The sequence below is a fragment of the Macaca fascicularis genome, chromosome 16 (assembly GCF_037993035.2).
Source record: "Macaca fascicularis isolate 582-1 chromosome 16, T2T-MFA8v1.1".
In the NCBI taxonomy this organism is placed as follows: Eukaryota; Metazoa; Chordata; class Mammalia; order Primates; family Cercopithecidae; genus Macaca; species Macaca fascicularis.
In genome coordinates, this window is record NC_088390.1 from 13,211,584 (window position 1) to 13,237,011 (window position 25,428).

At 38.0% G+C, this 25,428-nt stretch overlaps 1 long non-coding RNA gene across 5 annotated transcripts in view; it reads left to right on the forward strand.

Moving 5' to 3' along the window:
• Nucleotides 1-25,428, forward strand: part of LOC102129505 (uncharacterized) — a 324,484-nt gene that overhangs the window by 112,731 nt on the left and 186,325 nt on the right. The window contains exons 4-5 of one of the 5 annotated variants that reach the window (XR_010582292.2): nt 24,310-24,410; nt 25,180-25,302. The exons of 3 other annotated variants lie outside the window; for them this stretch is intronic. This is a non-coding gene — a long non-coding RNA (uncharacterized lncRNA). Of the gene's footprint in view, nt 1-24,309; nt 24,411-25,179; nt 25,317-25,428 lie in introns of those variants that run through there. One more of the 5 variants, XR_012425297.1, reaches the window with a different exon arrangement.

Below are 25,428 nucleotides of genomic sequence, written 5' to 3' on the forward strand. Positions count from 1 at the left end.
TTGTGTTGTGGAAAAGAATGTCATTGCAGCCACCTTTAGTCAAGGATTTTGTTTCTTGAAGTTGAAAACATCCTAATGGATAATATACCATGGCTATTACTCATTCTGCCTCCTGAACACCTGTTTATATATCCATGAGCACTACAGAATAGAGACTTTGGTCATATTTGCATTGCCATTTTGAGTCCTTATTTGAAATTCTAGTATATAGAAATTAGTTTCCTCTCAAAGACAAGTTCAGTAGGTGGAGTAGATAGCAGAGCAACACAGAGACTTTGACAGTGAAGATTAGGAGAGACAAGGGAAGTTGAAGGAAAGCAAGCCAGAACTTCAGAACTGTTCTCTTCCCTCTTTAAAGACAAAAGGTGCTGAGGAGTATATGACAAATTGGCAGTGCATGTAGGGCAAGACATTATCCAGAGCAAGGCTTGGGGGATACAACCCTGCAAATTGGGGGAAATATTACCTGGCATTGGTTAATGTGGGTTTATGTATTCAGCATATCTAACTGCTCCACTCTGAGTCTCAGAGATAGGCAGTCAAGAGAAGAGGGTGCCTACAACGCTGGGCCATAAGTGTGAAGTTACTGAACACTTAGATCCAAGACCAGTTCTGAGGGGAAGCTGCAACTCCATGTGCATTCTGTCAGCAACAATGCACAGTAGATTTACAAGCATCTCGACAGTTGTGTTAGTAAGCACCAAATATGAATGAAAACCAATTTTATCCATTTCAGAGAAATGCCATTGGTAATGTTCATATTTGGTGAAGAGCCTTTATAATTATGAACATAAACATATTTATAAGAGGTTTCATGAGCAACTGTATTTGAAGGTCTTAAGTTCAGATATGTCAGATTTTCCTCCTGTGAGGTTTTCAGGGGGATGACCCTCACAGTTGGACATGGGGTTGCAGAGCAGAGAGTGGATTTGTCTCTGTCTCTGCAAGCATGGTAACATCTTTGTGTTTGTATCTTCAACGTTTATCAGGGACGAGTGATGAATATTTTTCTACAACCTAAATCTTGTTGGATCTTGTTGCTTCATTGCCTAAAAACTTCCAGTAGCTCTCACTTCCTATAAAATTAAACCCTTAGCATGACATACAAGGCCTTCCACAGTCGCATCTCAGCTTATCTGGCCAGCCTCCTCCCCAGATCCTCTGCCATTGCCTCCTGTACCCTCTGATGTTACACAGAATAGTCACTGTTCTCCAAACATAGCTGGCACTTCCTCATCTGTGTGCCTTTACTGATACTGTCCCCTTCGAAAGCATACTCTGTACTCCATGTATCCTGGTAAAGTCCTACACATCATTTATATCTAACTCAAGGCCAGCTCCTTTCCATGATTTCTTTTTGTGCATACGGCTTAAAAGCAGGTGAGCACCTGGCAGAATGCCTGGCATGTCCGATGTACTCAATAAGTGCCTGTGACATTGAGTTGAGATGAGATAAATTGCAATACACCTCTTTGTAAGTTTGAAGATGGGTACTAGCTCTTTCCCGAACATACTCAAGACAAATCCATTGCCTTTTCCACGTAATCAATTCAATATTTGAAGGTAGCCATCCAGGATCTATTTAACCTTTGCTTTTCCAGACTCTTCCAGTGATTACAATGACTATATGAGTCACTGATGATCAATCCTTATTAGTGTGCAGAGCTTTTTACGCATTTATGTCATTTGACCCTCAGACAACTTCATGAGGAAGGTAAAGCAGATAGAAATCTGTCATGATCCCCATGGTAGAGATGAGGAAATTCATTTCTAGAGAGGACGAGTGACTTGCGCAAGGTCACATGGCTATTCAGTTGAATAAGGGGAGTCAGAAGAATGACCTTCTCATGTTCTTTTACTTGCCTTTTTGAGTCGTAACCATCTTGGTCTTTCTATTCTGAGGTACCTCTAGTGTGGATTTAAAGGGTTTTTGTTTGTTTGTTTACTTTTGGTCCTCAAGTTAGACGGCAGTTCTGTTTTTCCTTCTGTGGTTGTCTTATTTGGCATTGGGTGGAGGTTGAGGGGAGCTAGAAAGCGTGGTTGTGACTGAGCACTCTGTGTCTTAGTGCAAAATGGACACTGAGGGCTTGTGAACATCAGGGAGTTTTCTAAGTGTTACTGATCAGTCCTAGTGACAGAAAGTATTGAAATTTTTTTTTTTTTTTTTTTTAACTTGAACCACTTGGGAATCTCCATCTGAAAGTTGCCAGGCAGTGATTAGAGCCAACCTCTGACAGAGTCTCCATGTGTAAGCACCCTAATTGTTCACAAGTCCTGAAACAAAGGTACATCATTTTAGCCAGGTGATCTCAACGGCCTCCCAAAGTTCGAGAACTGTTCTTCTGAGTCCATGGAGATACCACCTTTTCATGTGACAACCAACAGGCTTGGATTTCTCTTTCTTCTCCTAAATTGTGTGTATGCAAATGTGTGCTTTTTTTTTTTTTTGAGATGGAGTCTCGCTCTGTCGCCCAGGCTGGAGTGCAGTGGCCGGATCTCAGCTCACTGCAAGCTCCGCCTCCTGGGTTCACGCCATTCTCCTGCCTCAGCCTCCCGAGTAGCTGGGACTACAGGCGCCCGCCACCTCGCCCGGCTAGTTTTTTGTATTTTTTAGTAGAAACGGGGTTTCACCGTGTTAGCCAGGATGGTCTCGATCTCCTGACCTCGTGATCCACCCGTCTCGGCCTCCCAAAGTGCTGGGATTACAGGCTTGAGCCACCGCGCCCGGCTGCAAATGTGTGCTTTTGTGTGTGTTGTATCTGTGTGGTTAGTGCGTGTGTGCTGTATCTCTGTGTGTTGTGATGTTTTGCTGTGCATGCTGTGCGTGGGTACATGCATTGTGTTGTATGTGTTTTGTTGTGTGTGTGTAGGGAGTATATGTGTTGTAGCCCTGTGTCCTGTTGTGTGTGTTTTCTGCTTGTATGATGTTAGGTGCGTGTGTATGTGTGTGTGTTGAATTTGTCTCTGGTGTTTGTAGGTTATATTACTGTGCATTGTGCTGTGTGCATTGGGGAGGTGTGTTGTGTTGGGTGTGTATATGTTGTATCTCTGTGTCGTGTTGTGTGTGTTGGCTGCTTGTATGATGGTTTGTGTGTGTGTATGTGTGTGTGTTGGTGACAGAGGGAGAAAGGATTGAGGAGGAGGAATCTGTCTTCTTAGGAATGGCAGGGATGTTAAAAAATCTTCTCTAAATCCCTAATCTCTTCACCCAAGATTAAGCAAATAAAATTGTTGGCTTGAAGAAGTCAGATTCTTGATGACTCCAAAGAGACAGCAGCAAAGTGAGTCAAGAAGCTTAGCTTTCTATCAGCAAAGAGATAAAGGGACTTCAGCTCTGAATGACAGTTTGAGCAATATACCCTAATCCGATTACCAGGGAATTCAGTGTCACTCTATATTAATGGTAGATTTTTAAAAATGAGGGCTAAAGAGTTAGTGTTCATTATCCAAAGACTTCAGTTATTCCTTAGGATGAAATCACCCTTGCCTGAAACTCAGGGTTAAGGGGCAGGAGACTGGGGTGAGGCTGGGGCGAGAGGCAGCCCAGCTCATCTCCTAGAAGGGTCCTTTGTTCCCCCAGGCTTTGTTTAAGCTGTCAGCTTCTCCACTGCTCAGAAGAGAGAATAGGGAGTGGAGCCCAGGGGGATGTGGCAAAGTGAGGGGACTGAATGAAACACCAAGTAAATTCTGCTTTGAGTTTTCTAGCTGGAAAATTGTCACATTGAGTACATTTGCTGCCTCCTTTAACCTCCAGGCTAAAACATTTCCTCATTTTAAAATTGTCCTATGGGATTTAGCATCTTTTACTACTTTATTTATTTGGTATTTGGAGGAAAAGAAAGGCAACGTGGTGTGAAAGAATAGGAAAGTATATTTCCATAACAGAGCTAATTAATCTCCAGGGACTTCGATGGAAATCCTGGTGTGAAACCGGGCAAAAGAACACAATTTGCAGGTAACAAACACACTCTTGGGTCCTGAATTTCGTCTCTTTGGCTTCTCTGTTTCAAGTCCAAACCAGGTCCTTAAAGAGCAAGGCTCACTACTTAGCTGGAGCATTGATATTTTGTATGTTTCCTTAATGAAAGACTGATTTCTAGACTGGGTATCCAGAACTTTTATGGACTGGATTATGCTTTGAAAATAGTCTCACCTGGAAAGTGACTGGCAAACAGTTTAACTATTTCTACCCTTGGCCTTTGTTGGGAGGGGATGCCGTGTGAATCTTGGGCAGCAAGCTGGAATGTGGTCTTTATGAAAGTGACTCCCAATATTCCCCTAATATTCTAATGTGACCCTAGACTTGGACTGAGCATTCAGTTCACTTACCTGAGTGAAAATAATTCACTTTTAGCTCTGGTTAGAAATCAAACTTGTGAAGACAAGGAGGAAGCCTTATATGGTTCCATGGAACTTCTTGATCTCAGAGAACCCTTAATTGGAGTCTGTTTTTCCTAACATACACAAAAGTATGTGAAGCAGTCTCATGTAGAAGGTTCTCTTGTTTTAGCAGCTTGATGGTAAAGGGAAATGTCTTCATTAAACTCATAGGAATCTCCAATTTGTTCTATAGGGAGATTGGTGATTCCAGATCTTGTTGATCGTCATCACCATGAGGGTACTGCTGAAATATAGAATCCTGGTTCAATTCTAGACCTAATCACATTTTCATAGGGCAGGGCTCATTTTAAGAGCTCCCCACGTGAAGCTGGTGATGAGCCAGGTTGGGGAATCACTGAGGCAGGACATCTTGAGGCAGAGGAGGACTCCTCAGGGAATGTAGCTGACGTCCTCAAGATGGTTTGGTCCCTTATTGTCTAATGATTGTGATCTTTAAAATGTTTTAAAATTAAAACTTCATTTTGATATATATTACATCTAGTTTGGAAAATCTATAAAGGGTGTAGCTTATGTCAGAAACATACATATTTCTATGGTTCAAATCATTGCCCTTTGTATTTTCCAGCCGATGAATGTAAGGCTTACAAAAAGCAGACAACTTGGTCAGGCTCACCCACAGACTAAGTGGCAGAGGCATGTTTCAAACTCAGTTTTGTCGGGTCCCAAAGAGTCCATGTTCTTTATCCTATATCATGCTTACAAGTAAAGCATGATATGGGTGGGTCCTGATTTCCATGGCTCCTCTTGACCAGGTGGATTTTTAACTAAGGGTGTGTCTTCTTACAGCCTTCTAGTTTTCACTGTGGTTGTTGCTTATGATTACAGAATGCTCCAGAGGAGAATAGGGTCAATTCTTCCTATTTGGCATGCAGTTCTTTAGCTATTTGTGAGGGCTGAACTGGAAGCTGTAGACATGGATGTTATTGGCTGAAATACCACTGGAACATGTTGCTCTTCATATTTATGTATACTATTTGCTAAATTTCTCATTATCCTGAATGTAAGGTGAGTGCTTGCACTCAGTGCAGTTGAAAGAAGTTAGGCTGTTTGATTCAGCAAGAAAATCCTCTTCTTCCCCGAGGAGTTCATGGTTTACATGGCAAAGCACTTTAAAAATTGGGTGAGGTATTCTGCATTCAGGAATAACTGTAGGGTCTCAATCAGGGAAGGGAGTAATTGGGCAGTGCAGATGTGCACTTTGAAATAAGGCTGGTTTGATTCTAAAGGCTGGAGCAAAAATGGATGTCAGGATAGAGAATAATTGTATTGATATGGTTTGGCTGTGTCTCCTCCCAAATCTCATCTTGAATTGTAGTTCCCATAATCCCCATGTGTCATGGGAGGGACCTGATTGGAGATAATTAAATCATGGGGACAGTTTCCCCCATATTATTCTCATGATAGTAAGTTTTCACAAGATCTGATGGTTTCATAAAGGGCTTCCCCCTTTGCTCAGCTCTCATTCTTCTTCTTCCGGCTGCCATGGGAAGAATGATGTGTTTGCTTTCCCTTCTGCCATGTTTGTAAGTTTCCTGAGGCCTCTCTCAGCTATGCTGAATTATGAATCAATTAAACCTCTTTCCTTTATAAATTACCCAGTCTTAGGTATGTCTTTATTAGCAGCATGAGAACAGACTAATACAAGAAATTGGTACCACAGAGAGTGGGGTGCTGCTGTAAAGATACCTGAAAATGTGGAAGTGACTTTGGAACTGGCTAACAGGCAGAGGCTGTAACAGTTTGAAAGGCTCAGAAGACAAGAAAGAAGATGTGGGAAAGTTTAGAACTTCCTAGAGACTTGTTGAATGGCTTTGACCAAATGCTGCTCCTCTCAGATGGAGATGAGGAACTTGTTGGGAACTGGAGTAAAGGTCCCTCTTGCTATACACAGAGACAGGTAATATTTTGTGCCTGCCCTAGAGATCTGTGAAACTTTGAACTTCAGAGAAATTATTTAGGGTATCTGGTGGAAGAAATTTCTAAGTGGCAAAGCATTGAAGAGGAAACAGTGCATAAAAGTTTGGAAATTTTGCAGCTTGGTGATGGGATAGAAAGGAAAAACCCATGTTTTGGGGTGAAATTTACTTCAACTGCAGAAATTTGCATAAGTAATGAGGAGCCGAATGTTAATCACCAAGACAATGTGGAAAGTGTCTTCAAGGCATGTCATAGATCTTCATGGCAGCATCTCCCATCACAGAATCTGAGGCCTAGAAGGGAAAAATGGTTTTGTTGCTTGGGCCCAGGTCCCCCTGCTCTACACAGCCTTGGGGCATGGTGCCCTGCATCCCAGCTGCTTGAGTTCCAGCCATGGCTAAAAGTAGATAATGTATAGCTCAGGCCATTGCTTCAGAGGGTTCAGGCCTCAAACCTTGGTGGCTTACATGTGGTGTTGGGCCTGCAGGTGCACAGAAGTCAAGAACTGAGGTTTGGGAACCTCCGCCTAGATTTCAGGGCATGTATAGAAACGCCTGAATGTCCAGGCAGAAGTCTGCTGCAAAGTCAAAGCCCTCATGGAGATCCTCTGCTAGGGCTGTGTGGAAGGGAAATGTGAGTAGTAGCCCTCACATACAGTCCCCACGGGGGCACTGCCTGGTGGAGCTGTGAGAAGAGGGCCACCATCCTCCAGACACCAGAATGGTAGATCCACTGACAGCTTGCACCATGCACCTGAAAAAGCTGCAGATACTTAATGCTAGCGTATGAAAGCAGCCAGGAGTGCAGCTGTACCCTGAAAAGCCACAAGAACAGAGGTCCCCAGGCCATGGGAACCCACTTCTTGCTTGCATCAGCGTGCCCTGGATGTGAGACATGGAATCAAAGGCGATTGCTTTTGAACTTTAAGGTTTAATGACTACCCTACTGGGTTTCAGACTTGCATGGGCACCTGTAGTGCCTTGTTTTGGCCAATTTGTTTTATTTGGAATGGGTGTATTTACTTAATGCCCGTACCCCCATTGTATCTAGAAAGTAGCTAACTTGCTTTTGATTTCACAGGCTCATAGGTTGAAGAGTCTTGTCTCAGATTAGAGTTTGGACTTGGACTTTTAGGTTAATGCTGGAATGACTTGAAACTTTGGGGGATTCTTGGAAGGGCATGATTATGTTTTGAAATGTGAGGACATGAGATTTGGGAGGGTCAGGGGTGGAATAATATGGTTTGGCTATGTCCCTACCCAAATCGCATCTTGAATTGTAGTGCCCATAATCCCCACATGTCATGGGAGTGATCTGATGAGAGGTAATTGAAACATGAAGGTGGTTTCCCCCATGCTATTCTTGTGATAGTGAGTAAGTTCTCACAAGATCTGATGGCTTCAGAAGGGGCTTCCCCCTTCATTTGACTCTCATCCTTATCCTTCCTGCTGCCATGTGAAGAAGGACATGTTTGCTTCCCCTTCTGCTATGATCATAAGTTTCCTGAGGCTTCCTTCAGCCATGCTGAACTGTGAGTCAATTAAACCTCTTTACTTTATAAATTACCCATTCTCAGATATGTCTTTACTCACAGTGTGACAATAGACTAATACATGTGGAGTCTGAGTTGATAATGAGTTGGTGAAATTGAGAGGAGACCTTGTTACAAATGGAGCAAGGGAGAACAAAGAATGAAGAAGGTAACAAAATGGGTGAAGCTGATTGGAGACAAATGTTACAAATTGAATCAGTGGGAACAAAAAATGGATTGAGACAAATTGTTAAAAATATAGCCAGTGGGAACAAAATATAAAAAAAGAAACAGAGATGGTGGAATTGGGATTAAAAGAGATGAGATAATGAAACGGCCATATGCTTCAAAATGGAAAATTTAGAGGAGAATTAACCTCTGTCAAAATTTGGAAAAATTCTCCAGATTTACTTCAAGAGTTGTGGCAGTTGCCCCCCACAAAATAACTTGCCCATCTGAACTATTCTATTGATGATAAAATGAGCACTAAGTAAACCTTGGATAATAAGTAGGTAATATATGATATACTGATAATAGTATATTCCAAAATGACATACTTTCTGCATGACAGTAATACTTTATACATATAAACTACTTCCCTTTATGTGTCTGAAGCAAAGCTGGGTGGAGAATGAGATTCTCATGGAAAAACCAATGCAGGAAGTGCCTAAACCTGGGTTGTACTGGAGGATAGGGGGCAGTGCCTTTTGATAGGAGAATGTTTTTCTCCTCATTATCTCTAGGGGGCAGGAAGGCAGGCAGCCCTTGGAGCACCATGTTTGAACAGACAGTAGGTTTACTACTGTCTTTTAAGTGAATACATTAAAAAACCTTTAAAAAATATGAGAACTGGAACAGTTAAGTAAGCAAAGAAAAGAAAACAGCAAAGCTAAGTCATAGCCCATAGATGTCAGTAGAATCAAAAGGATCTGGCTAACAGGAAGCGGGATTCCAAGCTGCTTCCACTAACAAGAATAGGGTTTCATTGATGCTGCTTCTACGCTTTGTCTGAGGCAGAGGTTGTATAAGCCCATTCAGCAGGAGTCTCAGCCTTTGGATTTCCATATCAAAGACAGACTGTAGTTCTCTGCTTGCCTTGGTGGCAGTTTGACAGCCAATATCCTACCTCAGATCAATGCACTCTGCCAGTCATGACCACAATGGGGACTTCCTAAGTTATCTGTGCTGAGAAATGTATTCTTTTCAAATTATTTGCGAGGCAAATTTCAGCAGGGAGGAAAAACCCTCGAGCTTTTGGCTCTGGAGGTGAGATGAGACTCTATAATCAGCTGAGCTCACCTCCCTCTATGTTTTCTTCTGGTATCAGAATTAAGTGGCATCTAAGAATAAACAACTGTGAAAGCAAGGTATTTTGATATTTTCAGCTTTAGCTAGTGTTTCCAGCTCTTCAATTGATTTTATAAAACGCACAAAGGCTCAAATGAGGATAAATTATTCTCTGGAGGCAGGCCACACTCAGAAAAGAGATCTAGTTTTCCTTCCTTTCCATCTCTCCTTCCCTTTTCTCTTCCTCTCATTCTTCCTTCCTCCTAGTTTTTCTCCTTCCTTTTTAAAAATTTTCTTTTTATCTTGTCCTCTGCATAAAAAGGGCACAGGAACAGCAACACATCATACAAATGTGATTATTATATTCCAGGAACCACTAGATGACTTGGCCACAATGGGCTTTCTCTAGGAAGGTTAAAGGAGAACTTCATTTATTATATCATGTTATGATAAGTTTTGCTCCAACACACCCTCAAATAATATTTTTAAGGCTCAAATTCTTATTGTAGACATAACTTTTAGATATTGAACTATTAGGAGAGCCAAATCTTTCAAAGAACTCTGGCTGCATTTGGATAGCAAAGAGACTTCTATGTCATTGAGTAATTAAGCCATGCATTCTTGTGTATGATTATATGATAATCATTCATAACTTCTTAAGATTCTTTCCTCCTTTTGTTGCCATACCTTTACGTCAGTGTTTCCCAGACTCTTAAGTATCTAGGAACACTGGTGCTCCTTCTATGAGAAGTAAGTAGGGGTAACTCTAGATAAGCGGCCTCTGGTTGTGTAAGTTTGGGAAATGTCATAACATACTCTAAAGTCCCACAAGGCAAATCTATGTATCAAAGGCTCTATAAAGACCTGCAGTAAATAAGGTTTCTTAACTAAGTTAACCCACTGTTTCACTTACAGATTTGACCAGAGAACATTAACTTGTGTATTCTCCACTAACAATTGTAAATCTAGGGCACTGTTTCAGTCTACCTTTCTCTTCTCTGACCATGTTACCTCTCGCCTCTGAATCTTCTTTCTCCTTTAATACCCAGACCTGGACTTCTTCGGTGCTCAACTTTTACTTCTAGGTCTTTTCTCCTGTGCATTGTTTTGAGGGTTTTATAAACTTCTATGCATTTATACAGAATATAAACTCAACTCCGTGGAAGGTTTTGGTCCTTCTCTTTTGTTCCCATTTGCATTTCCAACTGATTTTCTTATAAATCCATGCAGAAGTCCCACCACTTCACTCTCTTCAACTGAACTAAATTCGTCTTTTTTCACAATCTAGTTTTCACTTCCAATCTCTCTATGTGTTACTGATACCACCTTGCTGCCTTGACAGGAGGAAATCTTGAAGTCATGTTTAACTCCTTTTTCCCCTCTTGGAAATATGATTACTGACATTTCCCATACATATCTGAAGACCTCTTGCTTCTATGGAGAAACATTTAACATTAAAAGGATGATAGCAATCTTTATTTATTGACTTAAATCTTTAAACAAGTTTGAGGAGTCCAATCTGTGAAATTAAATAACTACAAGTAATGGTTGGTATCATAAAATGTCAGTTAAACTGGAATAGCATTTCTTAGGGAACTCTGTTGGAATTCTCTATCCTCCAGCCTCCCACCTACCCCAACTTAGAGTTCAAATGAACACATAAGGAAAATGAACATCAGAATAAAATTAGAAAGAAAGCAATACTCTTTCCCAAACTGGGAAAAAATGGAAGTTGGTGAGGGATACATTGTGAGCAACTGTAGGACATAGGGAGGGGAGAATGCATTGAGTCAGTTCCTGAGTCCAAGGCTGATACATACACTGCTCTGCCACGCAGCAAGGAGTCTTGGTGTCTGTGGCTGTAGGTTTTATTGGGGCAGCAATGCTTATTAATTGGGATTCTTAATATTTGAACTCTCTGTGTGGTCTGGTGAATGGGGGGCCCCCTACATTCCCTTCAGCTTGTTCTTTAAAATGTGCCTTGGTCACATTAGCTAAGCTCCTCATAGAAATTATTTCTTTGAGTTCTGGAGTTCTGTTTCCTAGCTGCCACCTCCCACCTCCCATGGCTTTTTTTTTTTTTTTTGACCTTATGCACAAAAGCAGTACACAGTCACCAAATAAAAATACAAATTGACCAAGAGAACAAATAAATAATACCTGTAATTTTATGCAACCAGATGGCTTGGTTTGTATCTTGCCACCTACGTCTCTGCTCCGGTGTATGTATGTGTGTTTGTTTACAAAGATCATTCTGCTATCATTTCCTAATCTGCATTTTAAGATTTATAATATATTTGAAAATCTTCCCACACAATAAATGTATTTCCACAGCCTTATTTGTGAGGGCAGCATAGTATTTCACTTCCAAAGGTCCTCTGATGTTTTTTGGACAGTGCAATTAATGGAATTTCTTGTGTCATGAACAGTGTTGTTATGAATTCTCACAGCTAAAACTGTGTGCATGAGTTTCGTTTTTCATTTGTATGAAGTATTTAAAGTGGATTTCCTAAATTAAGGACCAGGCAAACTTTTAAGTTTTATAAAGTGTATTCTGACAAATTAACCTCCAAAGAAGCACTTACTATTGCTTCTTTCTCTTATATAAATGTTTTATATGCTTCAAATTGAAAAATATCATTTTATTGTTATTTTTATTTTTAATTTTTTATTACTTATTGGGTTGAATATACCATTACATCTTCATTCTTTAATATTGCTTTACTAGTTAGTAATTCATGGGAACTACTAGCTCATGTCTTTTCTCTATTTTTATTGGGATATTTAACTTTTTGTTATCAAGTTTTAAGGGCCCTTTCTATATTAATGGCTGATATTTTATAGTGAGTAAGGATTTGTTTGGCATTTATTCTGTGCCAGAAAGCATTCTAAGCTTTTACTCATATTATCTTTGTTTTAAGGCTTACGACTTCTTATAAAGTAGGTACGATTGTTATTTCCTTTAGTTTTGGAGGAAGAAATGAAGGCAGCATAAGAAGTTTGTTGAAAGGTACATGGTTTATAAATTTAAGAGCTAAAACTTTGCTGAAGCAATTTGGTTCTTATCCTGCTTGCTATCCAGCCTTTTTAAGAGCATTAATATTAAACACGTTGATCATCTGAGTGTGTTATAACTTAATTTTGAATTTTTAAAATTGACCCACAAAATAGTTTTATTTTATGCAACGAAATCTATTGGTGTTTCCTAGTTTTGGTGTTATCGTTAGGCTTGTATTTTCCCCAATGCTTATCGGTTGTTCTGAAACCTTTTTAGCCTAAAATTGGCAATATCCTCTTTTTCCTATGTAAATATTTATATGTATTTTTGTCGTATCTGGACTTTCTATATTGTTTTATTAATCTATTTCTACATTGGTATCATCCTTTTTGTAGTTAAAAATATATTTTAATATCTAATAGGGAAATCTTTTAAAGAAATCTTTTAAATAAAAGGTTTTATTTTGGGTAAAGAAAAGGTATTGTTTTTTCTTGGTTAGTCTTTTATTTCCTTCAGGAAAGACTTTCCCGTATCTTTAGAAATTTCTGAATATTTCTTTCATTTATTTTTAGGTGATTAAATATGTTCATTAATATTTTGAGACTGATCTTTTCTTTTTATCATTTTTTGTTGTTGTTGTTGTTGTTGGTTCCCATTTCCCATCTGGGGGATGCTCTGCTCCATTCTAGCTATGTGGTTCATTAGGAGCTGTCATGTTCTAATAGACCTCACCCTCCATTTAATTGGTTAAAAGTTGGGACTCCCATCCAAGCAAGGAGAGCCAGTGAATTTCCCCGTATCTTTAACCTTGGGACCTAGAGAATACGTTCCCTTCTGGTAGTAGAAAGAGCCGGGAGCTGGGGAATGACATATTTCAAACCAGTTGGAAGAACCCAAGTTACAATGAAAGACACTGAAGCTGCTGCACAGATAAAAGGGAGTAATGGGGGAGACCATCAGACAGTGTTCAGGCCTTGGCTCTAGAAGACCTGAGGCCTAGCTACTAGCTGTTCCTGATCTTCCCTGACAGCTCATGGGAACAAAGGACCCAAGGTCACATGGGCTGCTAATTATCCTTCCAATAAATTCTACTTTGCCTAATTTAATTCAGAATCATTTCAGTTATTTGCAACCAAAGGAATCTTGAATGGTGTACCAGTCATTATTGATATGTAAAATGTTTTTTACATATTTTTATTTATAAAAATCATATTTATAAGATTTTTGCATATTCTAAGTTATTTTTGCATATTCTAAGTGATCAAACAAAAATCATTTATTATTTTCAATAATTTCTCATTTGGATTTTTCAGATTTTCAGAAATTAAAGCATATCATTTGTGAATGATAATATTATTGCATAATTCCAACATATATACACACATATATATGTATATATTGTATATACATATATATGTATCTATTGGTGTTTCCTGGTTTTGGTGTTATTGTGTATATATATGTATATATGTGTGTATATGTGTGTGTATATACACGTATACACACATATTTACACACACACCATTTCCTTTCTGATTGTGTTTGCAAGGACTTCCAAATTTAGTAACAGCAGTGCTGATACTCATGTCATTCCTGATTTTCTCTTTTTAGTTTTTTGGAAATGGGGTCTCACACTGTCATTCAGACTGGAGTACAGTAGTGTGATCATAGCTTCCTGCAGCCTTAAACTCCTGGGCTCAAGTGATTCTCCTATCTCAGCCCCCTGAGCAGCTGGGACTACGGGAATGCACTTCCGTGCCTGGCTAATTAAATATTTTTCTTTTTTTTTTTTTAGAAATGGAGTCTTACTATGTTGCTCAGGCTGGTCTCTAACTTTTGTTCTCAAGTGATCCTTCTGCCTCAGTTTCTGGGGCTGCTGAGATTACACGTGTGAGCCACTATGCCCAGCTTCTGATTTTAATAAGAAGGTCTCTAGACTTGCAGGGTTAAGAATGATCTTTGGGAGGCTGAGATGGGTGGATCACCTGAGGTCAGAAGTTCGAGAGCAGTCTGGCCAATGTGGTGAAACCCCGTCTCTACTAAAAATACAAAAATTAGCTGGGTGTGGTGGTGCACGCCTGTAGTCCCAGCTACTCGTGAGGCTGAGGCAGGAGAATTGCTTGAACCCGGAAGGCAGAGGTTGCAGTGAGCTGAGATTGCGCCGTTGCATTCCAGCCTGGCGACACAGCGACACTCCATCTCAAACAAAACAAAACAAAACAAAACAAAAAAGAATGATCTTTGCTGTTGGTTTCAGATAGATATATGTTTTCACATTAATTTAATATATTTTATTCTTATTTTACAAAAACCCATGATTTTAAAGAAGTTAACAGCAACTTTTTTATTTAGAAACTTTTTTTAACATCTAAGAAAATGACTATCTTTGCTTACCCACAGTGAATAGTTTCTGAGACCTCTGGTCTGAAACTGAGGATGGTACTGGACTCTATATGTATTACATTTTTTTTTAATACCTTCATACCTATGATAAAGTTTAATTTAAAATTAGACACAGTAAGAGATTATTAATAATAACTAATAATAGAGTAGAACTATTATACTGTAATAAAAGTTCTGTGAATCTTGTCTCTCTCTCTTTCAAAATATCTTACTGTACTATACTTCCCCTCACATGGTGATATGGTTTAACTCTGTTTTCCCACCAAAATCTCATCTCAAACTGTAATCCAGAGGAGGTAACTGGTGGGAGGTGATTGAATCACGAGGGGTGGATTTCTCTCTTGCTGTTCCTATGATAGTGAGTGAGTTCTCATGAGATCTGATGGTTTAAAAGTATGTGGCACTTCCCCCTCACCTCTCTCCTGCCACCATGTGATGTGTGCCTTGCTTTCCCTTCACCTTCAGCCATGATTGTAAGTTTCCTGAGGCCTCCACAGCCAAGTGGAACTGTGAGTCAATGAAACCTCTGTTTTTTTTTTTTTTTTTTTTTTTTTTTTTAATAGATTACCCAATCTCAGGTAGCTCTTTAGAGCAGAGTGAAACAATCTAATACACTTGGATATACTGGACAAAGGGATGATTCATCCCCTGTGTGGAATAGACTGGATAGCAAGAAATTTCATCATGCTACTTAGAACAGCACAGAATTTAAAACTTATGAATTGCTTGTTTCCGAAATTTTCCACTTCATATATTTGGACTGTGAGTAACTGAAACAGAGAAAAGTAAAATCATGGAAAAGGGAAAACTGCATATGCTTTAGAAAATCTTATTAGATTCATCGATATAATTAATTATGTTCGTAGTTTTTAAAAAGGACTGATCCATTTTCACAATTCTGGCGAAAGACTATTGTGCTGTCTTCAATGTATGTGATTGATCGATTGATTTTCTTTATACTACCTTGTCTAAGACTATGTGATTTATTTAATATGTGGTTAGGTTTGTTTTGCTAATATTTTCCTTACCAGTTTTCTTGTATATTCATAACTAAATGTTGGTCTAAGTTTTTTGTTTGTTTGTTTGTTTTGTTTTTAAGGCAATGTTTTTCAGATTCTGTTATCAGGATTCTGCCAATTCTCTGTCCATTTACTCGTTTTGGAGCAATTACAATGCCATATGAATTATCTGTCTCTTGATATTAGCTAGGACTCACTAGTAAAATTCCTGAGTCCAGGTTTATTTAGGGTTCCTTAAAATCATTAACGACTCTTTGGGCAGCTATTTCTGTTTTCAACCTTGTGTCAACTTTGGAACCTTAGTTTTTGCTGGAGAATACTCATTTCATTGAAATACTGGCAAATACTCATTTCATTAGTAGATTTGTACATAGTGTTTATATTAAAATTTTCTTTTACATCTGTGGTTACATGCCCTTTCTCATTTATGATTATTTTTTGTTTTGAAGTTAAGCTGACTTAGAGCTCTGTCCATTTTGTGGTCAGTAAATCAGCTCTTGGATTTATTAATCAATCCATCTTTTATTTCTAGTGCATTACATTTTTCCATTGTCTTTATTAGTACTCTCTAATACTTACCTGTTTCCTTTTTGTAAATTTCCTGTGTTGTATGCTTAGGTAATTGATTTTCATTCTTCCTAGTTTATAATGAAACAATTTCAAGCTTTGTTAAAAATAAATAACATCTTTAACTTTTATTTACTTTATTTGGTCTAAAATATGATGAATAGTGCCAATTAAAGCAATAAAAAAGCTGAATCTAGCCGTCTCCCTACTAATACTTACTAATTATATAACTCATATCTTTTGTAAACTTTTTAAGGGCACTAGTTAATCTTACAATGACTTAGAGAGTTTAATTACAGCTTTTCACTTCAGTGTTTTGTCAGTTTTTCCAAACATTCAAGCAATTTTTCCTTTATTCATTTCAATACAAGCCATTTTGTTTGTAAAGATTCATATCAACTAACTTCTCTGTTAATATTTTCTGTTTTTATTTTTTTAACTGACACCTAATAATTGTACATATTTATGGAGTAGGGTATGATATTTTGCTACATGTATACAATGTATAATGATCAAATCAGGGTAATTTGCATACCTATCACATCAAGTATCTGTTCATTTTAAAGTTTATGAATTTAAAGGGACTCTCCTTTTTCCCGTTTTATAGCTTTTGCTCAGAATTTCACTTGGTTTAATACTAATTCGGGGACTCCAGCTTCTAGGGGTGCCAGTTGTCTGATTCAACGTTTTCATCAATTTAATCTTTCTGATGCCCTTTGTTGAGTATGATACAAAAGTATCCACTGGATTTTGCCACAAGAAGTCCATTGGCAGTGGTGAATCGGGGGGTTTCAGTGGAAATGAGCCTGCCAAACTTCGGAGTGCTGAGCTCTCCTGGCTGTGTGGAGCTACTGCAAGCGACTCTTCCCATGAGTGTGTGTTTGTGAAGAGGGTGTGAGGTGAGAATGAGATAGGATGAGAGACATAAAAAGAAAAATAATTTGGGGCAGAGGGTGCAGGGAGAGAATTAAGCACCTTTAAATGCTAATGGGAAAACCCCAGTATAGAACAGTGTTGAAATCTCAGGTGAGAAAGTAGATCATTCATGAAATTAAATCCCTGGAGGAGCTGTTGAAAATAGGATCTAGATCATAAGGGGAGGGATTAGTTTTATGCAGGAAGAGAGATGCTTCTTCCATCGTCCTGATTAGGAAGGTGAACGTGACCTTTAGAAACACTGGGAAGCTTGAGGTGGCAGCAAAGGAGAAAGCATTTCCTTCTGTCTTGTGAATTCTATTTTACCATAAAATAGTAGGCCAGTTGTCTGTTGAAAAGAAGAAGGGATATGATAATGTACAGATTTTCAGTGAGTTTGAAATAGTCACACTGAAAAACAAGAGTTAGACTGTTGTTGTTTTTTTTAGGTGGAGTTTTGCTCTTGGTGGCCAGGTTGGAGTGCAATAGCATGATCTGGGCTCACCACAACCTCCGCCTCCAGGTCTCAAGAGATTCTCCTGTCTCAGCCTCCTGAGTAGCTGAGGTTACAGGTGTGAGCCACCGTGCCCAGCCAAGAGGTAGATTTGATGAAAGAAAAACAGACAAATTGTCACAGATTGCTGAAAACTCAAGAGAAGGCAGAAATCATGGATTTGAGGTCATACTGTTTCATGAGGTTGTATAATTTCCTTCACTGTTATTTAGCAGCCTGGAAGTAAGAGCAGAGAAAGTGAAAAGTTAAGTTGATCCATGGTGCGTGGATTTCACAGGGCCGATGGAAGAGAATCACAGCACAAGGGAGTTGAAGATATTGCTGAGAGTGGCTGAAATAATAATGGGATGCAGAAGGAAAAAGAATCAGGGCTGGGCTCAAAGAGTGAACTGAAGTGGGGGAGGTTCTGGACCTCAGTTCTTAATGAGATCAAATAACATATGCCATGAAGTAATGGGGAGAAAACTGAAAACGTAAGAAGTGTATTTTCAAAAAAATAATTTTATTTGGAACATAATAATAACAGTTGGTCCTGCTGTCTTTTGTTTTTCTGTTCTATGTGATAAGATGCTTTATTCAGAGTCCTTGAAATCTACAAATTACCAAAACTTACTCAAAAAGAAATAGAAAAGCAAGTCCAGGTGTGGTAGGTTACTCCTGTAATCCCAGCGCTTTGGGAGGCTCAGGCAGATTGATCGCTTGAGCCCAGGAGTTCGAGACCAGCCTGGGCAACATAGTGAGACACTGTCTCTACAAAAAATAAATGAAATTAGCTGAGTGTGTTAGTACACATCTGCAACCCCAGCTACTCAAAAGGCTGAGCCAGGAGGATCAATTGAGTCCAGGAAGTTGAGGCTGCAACGAGCCATGATCGTGCCACTGAACTCCAGCCTGGGAGACGGAGTAAGATCCTGTTTCGAAACAACACCACCACCAAAAAAAAGAAAAGTTAGAAAGCTCTATATAAACAAAATAAATTTAATGTAGAATAAAACAAAACTTCCCACAAACAACCTTCAGTTCCGGATGACTTGTCTGGTGAGTTACATAAACATTTAAGAAAGAAAATAGTACCAATTTCACACAAACATTCAGAAAATACAGAAGGGAAAAATTCCTAACTAATTCTATAAGGGCTTATACTACTCTGATATACAAATCAAAAGAGGATTACAATGAAATAAAACTACAGACCTATATCTTTTATAAAATTAGATTAAAAATTCTTACCAAAGTTTCAGCAAATCAAGTTCAATAATACATAAAAAATAGTACACCATGACCAAGATGTGTTTATCCTGGTCATAAAGGGTTGATTTAACATCTGATAGTCAATCAATATATTTCAACATAGTAAACAAGCAAAATAAGCCACATGATTATGTCAATAGATGCAGAAAAAAATATTTGACAAAATTCAACGCTTATTTTTAATGAAAGCCATCAGTAAATTATTAAAAGAGAAAGCTTTCTCAACCTGAGAAACTAAGATGGTACTCAGTGATGAAAGCTCAATGTTTTCTATAGGAACAAGGCAGGGATGTCCCCTCTCCCCACACCTATTCAAAATTGTGAAGTTCTATTCAATGCAACAAGGCAAGAGGAAATAAATAAATGGTATTCAGAGTGGAAGGAAGTAAAACTGTCTTTATTTGTAAATGTCTTGTTGTTGTATATAAAAATCCACAAAAGAATATTACAAGAATTAATAAAAAGTTTAGCACAGTTACAGCAAGTCAAAAATACAGGAATCAACTGTATATCTCTATACCAGTAATTAACTATTAGAAACTGAAACAAAGTTTCATTACAGTAGCGTCCAAAGATAAAATATTTACGAGCCAACTGAATGAATGATGTTCATGACCTTATATATTAGAATGTATATTAAGATTATAAAGGAAAATGAAAGGCCTAAAAAAAATGATTAGATGTACCATGTTTATGGACTGCAAAGGATCCAGAGATTTGGTACAAAGCCAATTAATACCCTAGCAGGCTTTCTGTTGTTATTTTGGGTTAATTTTTTAATAGACTATTTTTTAGAGCAGTTTTAGGTGCATGGGAAAACTGAGCAGAAGCACATTATACTTCCTGCCCCAACACAGGCACAACCTCCTCCACTACCAACATAAACACCAGAGCAGAATAGTTGTTACAGTTGACGAACCTACACTGATATCTCATCATCCAAAGTCCATAGTTTACATTAGGGTTCGCTCTTGGTGTTGTACATCCTATGGATTTTGAAAAACGTGTGATGACATACATCCACCATTATAGACCATGCAGAAGAGTTTCACTGTCTCAAAAATCCTTTGTGCCCTTCCTATTCATACCTCCCTCCTCCTACCCTCTGGAAACTACTAATTTTATACTATCTTCATGGTTTTGCTTTTACTGGAATATCATATAGTTGAAATTGTACAGCACTTAGACCTCAGATTGGCTTCTTTCACTTAGTAATATACCTTTAAGGCTCCTCCATGTCTTCTCATGGCTTGGTAGCTCACTTATTTTTAGTGCTGAATAATATTTCATTGTCTGGATGTACCAGTTTATCTATTCACTTAAGGACTTTTTTTTTCTTTTTTTTGAGACGGAGTCTCACACTGTTGCCCAGGCTGGAGTGCAGTGGCACGATCTTGACTCACTACAACCTCTGTCTCCCGGGTTCAGGCGACTCTCCTGCCTCAGTCCCCCGAGCAGCTGGAATTACAGGCACCTGCCACCATGCCCGGCTAATTTTTTGTATTTTTAGTAGAGACGGGGTTTCACTATGTCAGCCAGGCTGGTCTTGAGCTCCTGACCTTATGATCCACCAGCCTTGGCCTCCCAAAGTTCTGGGATTATAGGCGTGAACCACCAAGCCCGGCCACTTAAGGACATTTTATTGCTGCAAGTTTCAGAAATTATGAAGAAAGCTTCTGTAAACATCCATGTGCAGGATTTTGTGCAGACATAATTTTCAACCCATTTGGGTAAATGCTAAGGAACAAGATTGTGAAATCATATGGTAAATGCATATTTTGTTTTGTACAAAACTACCAAGCTGTCTTCCAAAGTGACTGTACAGTTTTGCATTTCTATAAGTAATGAACGAGAGTTTCTGGTTTCCCACGTCTTCATAAACATTTAATGTTGTCAGTGTTTTGGATTTGGCCATTCTAACTGGTGTGTGGTGATATCTCATTGTTGTCTTAATTTGCAATTCCCTGATGGCACACAGTGTTGAGCATTTTGTTTTTAAATCTGTTTAGCATCTGTATGTCTTCTTCAGTGACGTGTCTGTTCAGATCTTTCATTCATTTTAAAATTCATATTGCTTATTTTATTATTACTGACTTTTAAGAGTTATTTGTATATTTTGGATAATAGTCCTTTATGAGGTATGTCTTTTGCAAATATTTTATCACAGTTTGTGACTTGACATTCAATTCTATTAAAAATGCTTTTTGCAGAACAAAAGTTTTTAATTTTAATGAAGTCTAGCTTATTGTTTCTTTCATGGATTGTGCCATTGGTATTGTATATAGAAAGTCATTATCAAATCCATGTTACGTAGATTTCTTCTGTGTTATCTTCTAGTTTTATACTGTTTCATTTTACATTTAGGTCTATGATGTCTTTCTAAGCTAATTTTTGTTAAGGTTATAAGACCTCTGTTCAGATTCATTTTTTTGCATGTAGATGTCCAGTTATTCCTGCACTATTTGTTAAAAAGTTTGTCTTTGTTCCATTGATTACTTTTACTCTTTTGTCAAAGATCAGCTAACTATATTTATGTGGGTCTATTTCTGAGCTCTATATTTGTCTACTCTTTCACCAATATCACACTATTTTGATTACTGTAGCTTTATAGTAAGTCTTGAAGGCTGATAGGGTCAGTCCTCCAACTTTGTTTTCTTCTCTGCCAGTACTGCATTTATTCTGGATCTTTTGCCCTGTAACATAAATCTTAGAATCAGATTGTTAATTCCCACAAAAATAACTTTCTAGAATTTTGATTGGGATTAAATTGAATCTGTAGATCAAATTGGGAAGAATTGACATTTTGATAATATTGAGATATGTGAATGCAGACTATATCTCCATTTATTTAGTTCTTTAATTTCTTTCATCAGAATTTTTATAACTTTCCTCCTATAGCTTCTGATTATGTTTTGTTAGATTTATATTTCATTTAAACTTTTAAAATTTTCATTACATATTGAATTTTCAGTGCTGCTAATGCAAATGGTGATGCAGTTTTGTTCATTTTTTTTTCTTGAATGCTGTCTGCTTTCTCCAATATAATGCTTAACATATGAATCATATTTGTTTTAAGTTCCAGGTTTGATAATTCCAACATCCCTGATATATCTGTGTCTGATTTTGATGCTTGCTGTGTGTCTTCAAACTGTGTGTGGTTTGTTTTTTGTTTTTGTTTGTTTGTTTTTGCCTTTTAGTATGCCTTGTCATTTGTTTTGATGGCCGAAGATGATACACTGTGTGAGAGAGGGAGAGCGTTCTGTAGTCCCATGGTTAGGTCTCAGTGTTGAGTAAGCCTGTGCTTCTGGATTGTGAACTTCACAAGTGCCTCTTAGTCTTCCCTCCCTTCCCACATGGGACAGAATGGCTAGAGTGGCCTGACATGGGGTATTTCCACTCCTCTAGGTCAGTTAGCCTCTGATAAAACCCAGAAGGTTACGCTACAGCTAGTTTCTCCTAGGCGTAGACCTTGTTAAGAACAGAATTCTCTGGCGTATTTCAAAATGGTTTCTTTTACCCTCCCCCGATAGAAGCACCAAGAGATTTTTTGTGATTGTTTATGTCAATGAATTGAATCGGTTCATTGAATTCAATGAATTCAGTTCAATTCAATGAATTCTTGTAGGTAATAATCACAGAAGTGTGTGGGCTTCTTCATGACTGGGTCCTCTGGATTCTTAAACTCTCACACTTGTCCATACTGAACCTTCAGATTTTCTTCAATTACAGTATAAGTTTTCCTATCTAGGCACTTTTTCTGGAGCAGATTTCTGCTTGTGGGTTTCTTCTCTGGTGAGCTGTGATTCTTTGCATCCTCCTGTTTTTTTCCAACTTTGGGGCAAGCTCTGTGATCTCACTCTGATGAATCTAAGAAAAGTTATCAATTTTTCTGTTTGTTCAGTTTTTACCTATTTTTAGAATAAAGCGACAATTTCCATACCCCCTGCATGCCAATTGGAAACTGGGAGTCAGAGTAGTATAATATATTTTTATAAATGAAGATTTTATCAGTTGTCTTGTCATACCTCTCTACAAAACATATATTTAAATTATTTCTTTTCATTTGACTACAAGGCTTCAAATATTAAGTTATCATCATAGTGAGAAAGTAATTGATTACACAATATAAACATGTTGCAAATTTGGTAAATAATTGTTAACCATAAAAAGTAAAATTTTCTGATTTAGAACAATTTGTTAACCCAGTCCTTTGCCATTCACCTTCTTAATTTCAGGGAGGTACACCAAGAAGCCTTTACTGAGGTTATTGAAATGATACTAATTTTACTTGTTTTTCATTTATGGGCACCTTTTAAAAGAGCTAAAATTAGATGGAGCTCAGTTTGAACATCCCTACAAAAATTGAAATCATACCTTTATTATTTCCTCCAGAAGCCAGTGAACAACTACTTATTTATTCATCTCAAAGTTTAATTTTCTCTATCATCTCAAAATGCCTTTACAAATAATAGCCAGACACTTGAGAATTTATATATGTAATATATACAAATTATATATAATATACATATACAAATTTTATATAATATGCATATATAAATTTTATATAATATACAATATATGATGTATGTACATATACATGTATATATATATACACATAATTTTATTTTATGCTTGAAAATAATTTCACAGAATTAGAATAACATTTAAAATTTGAGAAGGAGTGAGTAATTCAAATTAAATAAAGGCATTTTCTAAACATTAGGGCATCATTAGATACATCATTTACATTGCATACTGGAACATTTTTGTCTTTATATACATACATTAATAGATAGTCTCTTTTTCATGTGCAAGATTACTGTGCTTGTGGAAATAATATGCAAATAAAGAAGAGAAGATTTGGGGTCACTAGTAAGCTAGTAAATGGGGAGCTTACAACTGACATATTTGCGGTTGCTGTAAAGTGCTATGTAATATGCCAGTGAAACAAATACAAATCTGAGAAGTACATGGTCAAAGTGGATGAACAAGCAGACGGTGAAAAGCAGTCAGCAGGAGACTCTTCACCAAGTAAAAAGTAAATATAGATTTATAGTAGCTCATGACCTACTCTCTGAAGTGAATGCAGTTATTTCTCTTGTAAGCCTAAGTATTTACACAAGGATTTACTCAAAAATCAAGAAAATATAAAATTGTATTTTACTTCTAATCTACTCTTATACTCAAAGTGGTAACATTGATCTTTTGAAATAAATCTTGAGTGTTTTCGCTTCTTTTTCCTTGAAATGATACAAAATGTGCCCTCACTAAGCTCTTTGTTTTTCCGGAGAAGGGTAGCCATGCAGAAGGGATGTGCTTGTGGTAGGTTGGTATTCTCCCTGATGTGGGCGTGTGTGTATATGCAAATTCTGACTACCCTAATATTATGGCAGACAGACAGAGGTAAGGCATGGATCCTTGCCCTGAGTTTGTGGCTTTGTTAAAAGTAAGATTCCACTGCCTTTCGTATGTCATCCTGACAATTTCTTTTCTTTGCTTTCACCAGATTCCCTAAGGAGTGATGTATGCATTGAAATTGTTAGAGGATAGAAAAGGTGAAGTCGTTAAACAGCAATCGCCATATCTCCTGCTGCCCCAATCTATAGAGTATGTCTGAATTCAGATATCTCGACATAGTTCACAATACCCTGCTTTGACTTTAATAGAAATATTATAGCATGAGAATGACTCAAAACCCTGCATGAGTTTCTGGGGCCTTGATTAAAAGAAGTTTTGCAGACACCAACCTTTTGAATGATCTGCCCTCGAGACATTTTACACCCTGGGGTACTGCAGCACAATGAGATTTGGGATGAATGAGAGACATATCTTTCTTTTATAAAGTGAGAGAAAGTGACACTAAAAGGAGCAGTGATAAAAGAAAACACCTGACACCTCTGCCATGGTTCATTTTTAGGCAGCTTCATTTCAGGAAGGAGTCCAAGGACATTGGGAAATCTGCAATTTGAGTCACTTAAATTCTCCTTGGCTACATACCTCTTGGGAAGCGTTTGCATGCCCCCAGAGGAATAATACCTCAACTTACAACAACTTCTCATTAGATGCTAACCTTCTTCTCTACCTATATTAGTTTCCTAGGGCTGTTATCACAAATTTCCACAAACTTACTGACTTAAAACGACAGAAATGTATTCTCTCACATTTCTGGAGGCCAGAAGTCTGAAATCCATTTCACAGGGATAAAAATCAAGGTGGCCTCAAGTAGGGGGGTGCTCCCTAGGGAGGCTCCAGAGTACAATCTGTTCCAGGCCTTTTCAGCTTTTGGTGGCTGCCAGCACTTCTTGGTGTGTGGCTGTGTCACTCTCTAATCCCTGCCTCTGTGGTCACAGTATTTTCTTTTATTCTTCTGTGGCAGATCCCCATCTTGCCTCCCCCTGTGTAAGAACACCTGTGACTGCATCCAGATAATCCAGGATAATTTTGGAATCTCAAGATTCTCAACATAATCACATCTGCAAAGACCCTTTTTCCATAGAAGGTAACATTTACAGGCTCCAGTTGATTAGGACCTGATGCTTTGGAGGCCGTTATTCAACATACTGCTGTAATTAATAAATATTTTTCATCTGCTTTAATTTATTTTTTGCTGTGCTTTCAGCACAGA